We start from the raw sequence: 13353 nt of genomic DNA, 5'->3' as shown, positions 1-13353 counted from the left end.
GCTCCACAATGGCAGACGTCGGGTAGGACTTCCGCGACGTCTTACCGCGACGTCCGCTGTTGGAGATGCTCTAATAAATTAGCTATCAATTAGCTATTAATATATATTTGAATGGGACGTTTCTTAGTACGTGATTAATTAGCCATTTAATTGGCAAAATCAATTAGTAGTCGATCACCATAAATAGAATATTTGATTTCTATTAATAAAGAAAATATACGTGTATATATATAACTATTTGATTAGCACTACGTAGGCAATCAAATGAGAATATATATATGGGTGTGACTACACAGATTGATTCATATTATTGACCAATTAGTCATTACCGATTTGACTATATATTTCATATGATTTGAATCAAATTAATAAGGTTATATTAATGCAAAAGAATCGTCCATATTATTATATAGCCACTTTGGTGGAAAGGACTTTAATGTTTTATAATTATGGTTTGTCCTCTCTATGCCTATAAATACAAGTGTGGTGATTCCATCAAATCACACACATTACAGAGAACACATAAACGAGGGAAAGAGAGAGAAACAAATCCTTGGAGTTGGAGTTGCGCTACTACGTCAAAGAAAGCCCGAGGAAGTTCTCTCCGTCTTCCCCAATCGCTTCCGCTATGGATCGCCAAGGTATATTTCGATCCTATTATGGTTATGGTTTTACGTGAAATACATGATGGGTTTAGGGTTTATATTCAATTAATCAGCAACACGGCTATGGGTGGACGCCGCATAAAGAGCAATTTGTGATCAACTACACCCGCAATACTCCTCCCTATACTGATCCGCCTCAAGTATATGTATCTGCTAGAACAATGATGAACCTCAGCACAAGTTTAGAGTGTGGATTTTAGGTTGATTCTGGATTCTACTATCTGCTTCGCTCCCACTTCAGTGAGTTTGGGCGTGGAATAGAAAAGGCAAATGAGAGAGTGTTTTCAATAAATATCAACAATGATCAGACGACAGATGCTGAGATCGATGTCATCTACTTGGCCGGCGGCCCTGATATTCCCATCTCCAGAGATTACATAACATGGGTTCCTGATGATGGAAATTGTGGAAAGCAAAATCTGCGGCTACCTTTGGGGCCTAACCTTCAGAGACGGCCAAGATATATTAGTGCTATGCTAAACGGCTTGGAAATTTTCAAACTTAATGATTCAAGAGGAAGTTTTGGAGCATCCAACCATGAACTCTTGACCGATTCACCACTGGCGTCAGCAGCGGTGAACCCTCCATCGAAGAAAAACCGTGTTGTAATTTACACGGTAGTAGGGAGTGTTATCGGCGTAGTTGTGGTGGCTGCAGCTATGTTTTTATTGGTTCTACGGAAATTGAAGGATACTGGCACGAGTGTGACCAAGTCAAGGTCCACTGTGGGAACTAGTGGATCAGCCATCTCCCTAACTTCAGATATATGCAGATACTTCTCCCTCAACGAGATCAAAACTGCCACCCGCAAGTTCGACGACAACTTCGTCATCGGCAGGGGAGGCTTTGGCAATGTCTACAAATGCCTCATCGACAACGCAGCCACAACCGTTGCAATCAAAAGGCTCAACTCCACTTCCAACCAAGGCGCTAGAGAGTTCCTTACCGATATCGACATGCTCTCAAAGCTTCGCCACCGGAACCTGGTCCCCCTCATCGGCTATTGCGATGACAAGGGCGGGATGATACTGGTATACGACTACATGGCTCATGGCAGCCTCCGCGACCACATCTACAACTCCGACAATCCACCCTTAATGTGGAAGCAGTGCCTCCAGATCTGCCTTGGGCCGCCAGGGGACTGGACTACCTCCACAGTGGCAGAAAGCACTCCATCATCCACCGCGACGTCAAGTCCAGAAACATCCACCGCGACGTCAAGTCCACCACGATGGACAATTAATGTCCGTCGGTAAGGAACTAGTCGGTAATTTTTTTTCCCAATGGAATTACCGACGGAATATACATTAATTAAAAAATGAAAAAAATTAGCGACGGAATATTCCGTTAGTAATTCCTAGCGAATAGTTTTCCGTTGGTAATTCCGTTGGTAATTTGACTTTTTTTGTAGTGTCTGAGGATCCATCAACATGCTACTGGACGAGAAATGTGTAGAAAATTGGTTTGAGATCGGCTTCTCCAGGAATAAAACAGTGTTACACGCATTTTTACTACTCCATCCGTCTCTTGTTACTTGCACTTTTCATTTTAACTTGTAAATTAGGGATTAAATTTTTAGCATATTATAAGTTTAATAAGAGAGCACCGAATTTAAAGTGAATATTTAATTACCTATAATATATTAATTAAATAACCTAATTCTTCATTCATTCCCTCATTAAATTAAAAATTATTGAGAACGTATACTGTACCCTAAGTTTTTGGTAATATATATATATATATATATATATATATATATATATATATATATATATATATATATATAGGGGAGTGTTAGGGTGCCACCACCCCTTAAAATAACACCATATCACCATTCCTAGCCAATCATTTGTACACGTGGACGAATAATAAGCTGCCACGTGGCCAATTTTTTTTTTCAAGGATAAAAAAGACGGGCAGCAATATTTAATACCTTATACAACAATTTTTCTTGAACAACAATATCCAACACGCTAGACAGCAATCTATTGAATATTGCTGTTTAGCGTTTATAATATTGCTGTATAAGTGGTGTCACAGTGTCACTTTAAGAGGGCTTGTCATTTTAACACAAACCTATATATAGGATTGTGATCAATTGAGATTTTTTAGGGTAATTGAGAAATTAGATGCAAAATCAGCCACTCATTTTTATTAAATGAGTGGTCCAGATTTTGCCAGATGGAAAATATTTTTAGATTAATTAATTATGAAAAGGCAGAATGGTAATATCATGGTACATTTAATTCAATAAATATTTTTTTAATATTTCATTTTATTTTTTTTAATTTTTTTAATTTTATTTTGTTTTTTTTTATTTTTTTAAATTTTTTTGAATTTTTTTGAATTTTTTTAAATTTTTTAAAATTTTTATTTTTCAACTACATATACAATTCATATCAATTACACACTGATAATGTCAACTACATGTACAATTCATGTCAACTATGTGTACAATCCAACAACATACACAATTCATGAAACACATATAATGTCAACTATGTGTACAATCCATGTCAACTACATATACAATTCATGTCAACTACACAATATAATGTCAACTACATTTACAATTCATGTCAAAAAGTATTTATTGAATAAAGTTGTTGACATTTGACGTGTAGTTGACATGTATTGTATATGTAGTTGACAAAAATAAATTTAAAAAAAAAATTAAATTTTTTTAAAAAAAATTTAAAAAAATTTTAAAATAAAATTTAAAAAATTAATTAAAAATAAAAATTAAAAATACTTATTGAATAAAGTTGTTGACATTTGATGTGCAGGCTAATGACGATAATACCCCCTAGTTGACATAAACTACATGTTATTGATATTTCATAAATATTCTAGATGAGTGACTGAGATTGCATCTCAATTCTCAATTAGATTCAAAAATCTCAACCTAACAAGACCATATATATATATATATATATATATATATAGTTAGGATGAGATTTTTGGGCATAATTGAGATATGAGATGCAATCTCAGCCACTAATTCACAAGATTAACTTAATGTCAACAACTATCACATTATGTCAACACGGGGTATAATTGTCTTTTCATTAAATTGTATTTGAAATCATTTTCTAAAATCCTCTCTAAAACTCAAGCTGTAAAGTCTTCAAATCATCAACATTCAAATCTTCAAATCTCTTCAACATTCAAATCTTCAAATCATCAACATTCAAATCTTCAAATCTCTTCAACATTCAAATTTTCAAATCTTCAACATTTAAATCTTCAAATCTTCAACATTCAAATCTTTAAATCTTCAAATATTCAACATTTAAATCTTCAAATCTCTTCAACATTCAAATCCTCAAATCTTCAACATTCAAATCTTCAAATCTTCAAATCTTCAATATTCAGTAAAATAACACTTAATAAAATGTCAACAACTAACAAATAACACTTACAATTCACATATCAATACCGAGAATATCGAATGTCAACAACTCGTATTAAAATGTCAACAACTAAAAAATAACACTTATAATTCACATATCAATATCGAGAATATCGAATGTCAAGAACTCGTATTAAAATGTCAACAACTAACAAATAACACTTATAATTTACATATCAATACCGAGAATATTGAATGTTAACAACTCGTATTAAAATGTCAACGACTAACAAATAACACTTACAATTCACATATCAATACCGAGAATATCGAATGTCAACAATGCTGGGGTTTGGAGCCCCTTGCACAGCGGAAAACTTGTACAATAACAAATAAATCAGACGAGGATCTATTTGACCGATTATGCAATTAATCAATTCACATGTTAAACAGATAATTGCATGCTAGAACGCAAATAATTCATGCTCATAGAAAGTAAACCCTAAAACATGAATTCTATGGTTTAGGGTTACCGATTTTGATTCTCCAAAGAATCGTCGATTGCTCGCGCCTTCTCCACGATGATCTTCAATACTAGACCACGGATCTTCTCTCTGGTTCCCGAACTATATCTCGATATCAGGGTGGGCTGATCTTATCAAAATACTAGAACTCGAATAAAGAAGACAGAAGAAATCCTTCTCCAATTAGGAGAGAAATTCGAACTCCTCTAGGTAGAGGGGGACGAAAATTATGAGTAATAATAATTAATGATTTCTGTCTCCTTTATTCTCCTATTTATATTAAGTTTCTTTTGGGCCCAGACAGGGATCTATGGAAGGTTTTGGATATGGGTTCCCCCAATTAGCTTTTTACTAATTAAATTGAACCCACAATTTAATACAAGCTTATATTGGAATATTACGAGCAGCCACTACAGAAGTAATATTGAACTCTCCCCATCCAAATCCGAAATTACAAGTAATCCGGATTTCCTCTTTGTTTATTATTTATTTCTCGCGCTTAAGATATAAATGTCCATTAATTAATTAATTAATGTCTGCTATGGACTTAATTAATTAATATCTTATTAATTCCAAGAGTGGACTTAGCAAGAAACATTTAATTATTATTCATAGAGTAATAAAACTCCAACTGGCCAGTTTTTCGAATAATAAAACCTTGTTCGAGCTCCTCTTGAGGACATTATCAAACGAGACTCACCTCGCGCACGATTCAACATAATAGCAATCCTAGCACCGCTAGATATTAATCACCACTATCCAATATATCAGGATTATTGGGTTGCGAAAAACCCGCGCCATTTGATAAGTCAAAGTAGTGCATAATCAATACCGTATGCTCAATGCTAATGTATGTAGATTAAGAAATACTCCCTCCGTTCCACTTAAAATGAAACATTTGGAAATCGGCACGAGATTTTATGCAGTGTTGTTTTGTGAGTTAAAGAAGAGAGAGTAAAGTAAGAGAGATGAAAAAGTAGAGATAGAGTTATTTCCATTTTAGGAAACGTTTCATTTTTAATGGGACAAACAAAAAAGGAAAACGTTTCATTTTTAATGGGGCAGAGGGAGTAGTATTTTATCAAGACCTAGTCTTTCAGTAGATAGCATAAAGACACGTCTTGCTGTTAGATCCGTTCAGTGCTATACCACACCAATGTTATCTTATTTCAGTAAGGCTTAGAAATATGCGGATTGACATTGCAACCTTTCACGATAGGTAGCCAAAGCCTATCTAGGTTGTGAAATTCTTCTTTTTCTTTTGCAAAGCATTGCATAGATCTGACCGTGTTACCTTAAAGTGGACGACGCCCACAACCGGTCTACTAAGCAAAAGACTTAGACTTTGTTTACTTCTTATGCATTTAAATGTTTGTAAAACATCTTATAAATGCACAAGCAAACACAATGTAATAATAATAGTGATTCTATTCGTGCGAGACTGCTCGAATAATACTGAATCGGGTTAAAAGTGGATTATAGAGTTTTACGTATACAAACAAGATTCTATTCGAGCGAAATTTGCTCGAAACATGCTTTTCAGTATACCAAACCTAACAACAACTCGTATTAAAATGTCAACAACTAACAAATAACACTTACTATTCACATATCAATATCGAGAATATCGAATGTCAACAACTCGTATTAAAATGTCAACAACTAACAAATAATACTTATAATTCACATATCAATACCGAGAGTATCGAATGTCAACAACTCGTATTAAAATGTCAACAACTAACAAATACTCCCTCCGTCTCGGAGTATTAGACTCACTTCTTTTGGGCACATGATTTAAGGAATTGATATTTAAATAGTTAAAGTGGAGAGAGTAAAGTATGAGAGAGGGAAAAAGTAGGGGAGAGAAGAGAGAAAAAAGTAGGTGGAGAATAAAATAAGATAGATGCTTTTTGCTAAAAAAGGAAATGAGTCTAATATGTTGGGACATCCCAAAAAGGAAAGTTGGTCTAATACCTTGGGACGGAGGGAGTAACACTTACTATTCACATATCAATATCGAGAATATCGAATGTCAACAACTCGTATTAAAATGTCAACAACTAAAAATAACACTTATAATTCACATATCAATACCGTGAGTATCGAATGTCAACAACTCATATTAAAATGTCAAAAACTACAAAGTAACACTTATAATTCACATATCAATACCGAGAATATCTAATGTCAACAACTAAAAAATAACACTTATAATTCACATATCAATAGTCAGAGTACCAAACACCTAGAGTGCAAGCTTGATTCTCACATCCAACACAATTGATAATCCAATTCCTCCCGACTACCATCACTAAATCATATATCAAAAGCAACCGATCAGAAAGAGAATTAAAAATTACTGAAGCGATTGAATTATGAGGAAAATAACACAGACCAAACTCACTGGATAGAAGAACACCAAAACCCCCAAATTGAAAAGGGGGAAACGCAGCTGCTTCAATAGTAGAGATTAAGAGTTTATAATATTAGTATAACATCAAATCGATAGGAATTGAGTGAAAACATAATTGCCACAATCCAAAAAGAGTTATCAAAAATCACCGAAACAGTCGAATTTGGGGGGAAATGGTTAGGTTTGGTATATTGAAAAGCATATTTCGAGCAATTTCGCGCGAATAGAATCTTGCTTGTATACGAAAAACTCTACAATCCACTTTGAACTCGATTCAGTATTATTCGAGCAGTTTCGCACGAATAGAATCATTATATTATTACATTGTGTTTGCTTGTGCATTTATAAGATGTTTTATAAACATTTAAATGTATAAGAAGCAAACAAAGTCTAAGTCTTTTGCTTAGTAGACCGGTTGTGGGCGTTCACTTTAAGGTAACACGGTCGGTTCTACTTGCTTTGCAAAAGAAAAGAAGAATTTCACAACCCAGATACAGCTTAGACTACCTATCGTGAAAGGTTGCAATGTCAGTCCGATTATTTCTAAGCCTTATCAAAATAAGATGACATTGGTGTGGTATAACACTGAATGGATCTAACACTGTCTTTATGCTATCTACTGAAAACTAGGTCTTGATAAATAACTATTTCTTAATCTACATACATTAGCATTGAGCATACGGTATTGATTATGCACTACTTTGACTTATCAAATGGTGCGGGTTTTTCACAACCCAATAATCCTGATATATTGGGTAGTGGTGATTAATATCTAGCGGTGCTAGGATTGCTATTATGTTGAATCGTGCGCGAGGTGAGTCTCGTTTGATAATGTCCTCAAGAGGAGCTCTCGAACAAGGTTTTATTATTCGTAAAACTGGCCAGTTGGAGTTTTATCACTCTATGAATAATAAATAAGTGTTTCTTGCTAAGTCCACTCTTGGAATAAATAAGATATTAATTAATTAAGTCCATAACTGACATTAATTAATTAATTGACATTTATATCTTAAGCGCGGGAAATAAATAATAAAAGTGGAAACCCGGATTACTTGTAATTTCGGATTTGGATGGGGAGAGTTCAATATTACTTCTGTAGTGGCTGCTCGTAATATTCCAATATAAGCTTGTATTAAATTGTGGGTTCAATTTAATTAGTAAAAAGCTAATTGGGCGAGCTCATATCCAAAACCTTCCATAGATCCCTTTCTGGGCCCAAAAGGAACTTAATATAAATAGGAGAATAAAGGAGACAGAAGAATCACAATTTTCATACTTGAAATTTTCGAAATTTTCGCCCCCCCCCCCCTAGCTGAAGGAGATTTCGATTTCTACTCCTTTTCCCAAAAGGATTTCTTCCATGTCTTCTTTATTCGAGTCCTAGTATTTTGATGAGATCAGCCCACCCCGATATCGAGATACAGTTCGGGAACCAGAAAGAAAATTCGTGGTCTAGTATTGAAGATCTTCGTGGAGAAGGCGCAAGCAATCGACGATTCTTTGGAGAATCAAATCGGTAACTCTAAACCGTAGAATTCATGTTTTAGGATTTACTTTCTTTGAGCATGAATTATTTGCGTTCTAGCATGCAATTATCTGTTTAACATGTGAATTGATTAATCGCATAATCGGTCAAATAGATCCGTGTCTGATTTATTTGTTTTGTACAAGTCTTCCGCTGTGCAAGGGGCACCAAACCCCAGCAGAAATAACATACACCGAACTCACTGGAGAGAAGAACAACAAAATCCCCAAATTCAAAGGGGGAATGAAAACTGCCTCGTGAATTAAGCGAATTTAATACCTAATTCTACAGAAGAAGAGAGAAATTATCTCACCAGGCTTGAAAAACACAGACAATCCAAAATCAATAGCCTTGAGAGCCGAATTCTCCTTCTTATTCGCAAAAAGGAAGTTCTCCGGCTTCAAATCGCGATGCATAACCCTATGCTCGTGCAACATCCTGACCATCTCGGCGATCGTCCTGGCCACGCCAGCGGCTACCCGGTTGCTTAGTGCCCGCGCGCCACGATCTGGTCGAACAGCTCCCTGCCCTCGCAGAGCTCCATGACGAGGTGCACGGCCTTGGCGAGCCACTCGTCGATTTCACCGCCGCGAGACTCCTTGAGGACCGTGCAGAGCTCGATTAGGATCTTCTCCTCCGCCGCCGGATTAAGCGTGAGCAGCCAGAAGAACCAGCTGAGTGCCACCGACGAAGTGTCGCGGCCGGCGAGGATGAAATTGAGGAGATTTGGCAAATTATCATGAAATTACCGTTATACCCTTTCATAATTAATTAATCTAAATTATTTTTCATGTGGCAAATTCTGGACCACTCATTTAATATTAATGAGTGGCTGATAATACATCTCAATTCTCATTATCCACAAATCCTATATATATATATATAGAGAGTCTCATTATCCACAAATCCACTCTTAAAGACCGAACCACTGAACCCTACCAAATTAGGGCTTTTAGATCTAGTTTTTTATGGATAAGATACAGAAATTTATAAATTAATTTCGCCTTCATCACAAGCCTATTTTAATTCATCCGAAGGTAAATAAGTCATACTAACATGTTACGAAGATTTAACTTCATTCCAGAATATATTACTTCATTCTAGTAGGTTTTTACTTCATTCTAGTAGGTTTTTACTTCATTCCAGTAGGTTTTTACTTCATTCCAGTACGTAAATGTGGTTTCGCCGTCGCGTGCCGTCTTTCTCTCTACAATATCTATCACCACCGCCATGGCGCTAATATTGGTTTAATAAACACATGGAATAATGTAATAAATTATTGGAATGAAGTATGTGTAGAAGCATTTGAAGTCCTACTGGAATGAAGTAAAAATCTTATCCAATGAAGTAATAACGTTCATGAATGAAGTAATAAACTCACTTGAATAAATTGCATCTTTAAATGTCAATCAAGCAAAAACCCACGTCAATGAATTTGAATGAAACATACGTTGAATCATTTCAAAACCTACTGGAAGCAAGTAAAAACATGTTGTAGTTTCAAGGTATTAGGTACAGAATGAAGTAATAAACCTATACAATGAAGTAAAATGGGCTAGTAATGAAGCAGAAAAAATTTTCACAGCAGCACATCTCATCAAAAAAACTAGATCTAATGGCCCAGATTTGGTCTCTAGTTCGGTCTTTAAAATTGGTTCGACATTGATCACAACTCTATATATATATATATATAAATTGTTGAGAACATACCATTTTTTTTTTTAAGATAATCAACCTTTATTAGTAATAGCATATCTTTATAAAAGTTTGTTAATTTTGAACATTTAATTTTAAAATATGTTGAATAATATGAAAAGGCTTATATTGAGGAAACCCACACTGAATGTAATCTTGGAATTCACGTTTGACACAAGTAGAAAGTATTTTCCTATGTAGGAATTCACCTAAATATAAAAAGATCGAATGAATCGATGTTTAGTTTAATTAATATTTATTGTAAATCATAAAGGTTTTCATAATTAATTAATACTATATATACTCCATCCATTCAAGTTATTTAGGATTGACACGAGTTTTAATGTGTAATCGATAAAGTAAGAGAAAGAGATAAAATAATTGAAATTGTGCGGCGGACGTTAAAAGCCATTAATAATAAAGCAAAAGAGAGAGAGAAAAAATTATTGCCATAAATGGACTATAGAATAATATGAGGACAACATTGATGCATTTCTCTTACACAAAATCAGCCTTGTATTCACTACACAACGAAATACCCATCATCTCTACACAGAGACCATGAAGATCCCTTACATATTACAACAGAATCAAACATCCACATAAAAAACATGACGAAGAAGCACTACGCAGTTAACATAGATATTCACGCAATTAGCGATCAAGGCTACGTTACATGGAAGGACTTATCGATTGCGGCATAAATCGCGAAAATTGCAGTCCCGCGAATTAGACTGCCTAATAAATCTGTCGCATAGTGCATTGGCACTGCCAGACAGGCACATGGCCATATTGTTCGCATTCACAGTGTCATACGTAATTGTATTACCTTGCTCCAGAACCCTTCTCGCTGTTTCAGACGCCATCAGGAACTCCTCGGCGTCCAGCATACTGTCGGCAATTGTGGCGGTGTCGAAGCCCTCCCCGTTTCGCACTTGTGTGCTGAGGAAGACGAGTGATAATACCGTTACCATTGCTGCCAAGTGGAGAGAAAACTTCTTCATTTTTTTAAGCTCTACTTTATTTTTTACTACACTACTTTGCTTTTATTTCACGTGAGTATAAGAGAATATAGTTGAAATAAATTATTGGCGTCTTATAACTATCCGAATGAATCAGCAATCGAGCGTTGGTCTTTTTCGATAAAGTACTAAATGTTATTGGATCCGTGAATGTGGTCCGAGGTCACAATTTCCTGCCCTATAATCCTTATCCTCTTTGTTCACATCAGGCCACAACTCTTGGACAGTCTCCTCATGCTATTTGATACAATTTGGACTAATATTCATTGATTTACTTTAAAACTGAACTACGAAGTAATAATATATAATACAAAATTATTCATTAAAAATTACAAATATTAAAGAAAAACGTAAAAGTATTTCAATGCTGGAAAACGTTGGTGCGTGACAAATTTCTTCAATCGGGTCATCTTGGAGGTTGGCGGGATTTTTCCTTCGCGCATTGAAGCACGGTGGGCTGCAAACTAGCAAAATTCCCGAGGCACACCATAAGTGGGGGTAGCTTACGACACTCGAATTGGAGGGACTCATTTCAACTTGCCAAATTGTGAAGTTGTCCGCTTCGTCTTCAACTATCATTTTATGCATTATGATACATGTGTACATGACGTTGGAGACTATATTTCGGTGTACATGCATATTCCCTCCTCAATAGACTTCTGAACCAGTGGCGGATGCACGTTAGAGTGGTGAGGGGCTTAAGCCCTCCGCAAAACGTTTTTTTATTTATTTAAATTTCTATTGCAAAAATTTTCAATTTTTTTAGAATGTATCTTTTAACCCTTTCCAAGGTAATATCTTTGGTGTCTAAATTATTCGCGTAATTATCACATGTATCATGCTCATAACTCAAATAAAACATGCATTAAATTAATTGAAACCTAAAACATGCTTTTCTAGGGTTTAGCCATTATACCTTGATGATTCTCCAAAGAATCGAAGATAGCTAGCGCCTTCTCCATGTGAAGATCTTTAGTACAAAACCACGGATCTTCTGTCTGGTTCCCGGACCGTAAACTAATATCGTGGTGGGCTGATCTCACCAGTGTACTAGGACTTAAATAAAGAAGAGCAAAATCCTTTCCCACGGAGGAGAAGAAAAATTTTTGAAGAAAACAAGTGTGTTTTCTGTCTCCTTTATTCTCCTATTTATAATAAGTCACATATTGGGCCCAGACAGGGATCTATGGAAGGCTTTGGATATGGGCTTCTCCAATTAGCTTTTTACTAATTAAATTAAACCTAATTTAATATAAGCTTATAATTGGAATATTACGAGCAGCCACTACAGAAGTAATATTGCACTCCCCCATCCAAATCCGAAATTATAAGTACTTCGGGTTTCCATTACTTGATATTTATTTCCCGCGCTTAAGATAGAAACATCCATTAATTAATTATCGTCTGCTATGGACTTAATTAATTAATATCTTATTTATTCCAAGAGAGGACTCAGCAAGAAAATCTTATTTATTATTCATAGAGTAATTAAACTCCAACTAGCTAGGTTCCGAATAATAAAACCTTATTTCAAGCTTCTCTTGAGGATGTTATCAAACGAGACTCACCTCGCGCACGATTCAACATAATAGCAATCCTAGCACCGCTAGATATTAATCACCACTACCCAATATACCAGGCTTATTGGGTTGCGAAAAACCCGCACCATTTGGTAAGTCAAAGTAGTGCATAATCAATACCGTATGCTCAATGCTAACGTACATTGATTAAGAAATAACAATTTACAAGACCTCGTCTTTCAGTAGATAGCATAAAGACTGTCTCATTGTTAGATCCATTCAGTGCTATACCACACCAACGTCATCTTATTTCAGTAAGGCTTAGAAAAAATCGGACCGACATTGCAACCTTTCTCGATAGGTAGTCTAAGCATATCTAGGTTGTGAAATTCTTTTTTTTCTTTGTTTAGAACTGACCGTGTTACCTTAAAGTGAACGACGCCCACAGCCGGTCTTCTAAAACAAAGACTTAGACTTTGTTAAGTTACTTTACATTTAAACATGTAAAAAACATCCATTAAATAATCTGTTTATTCCTTTGGAAAATAAAATAAGAGTTTTAACAGTATTCAATCGCTCGAAAGATGATTTCTAGTTACAAACTCTAACACACCCTCCGTGCTGGTATTTAATA

The sequence above is a fragment of the Salvia hispanica genome, chromosome 4, assembly GCF_023119035.1.
Source record: "Salvia hispanica cultivar TCC Black 2014 chromosome 4, UniMelb_Shisp_WGS_1.0, whole genome shotgun sequence".
NCBI lineage: Eukaryota > Viridiplantae > Streptophyta > Magnoliopsida > Lamiales > Lamiaceae > Salvia > Salvia hispanica.
Note: the sequence above shows the minus strand (reverse complement) of the source record.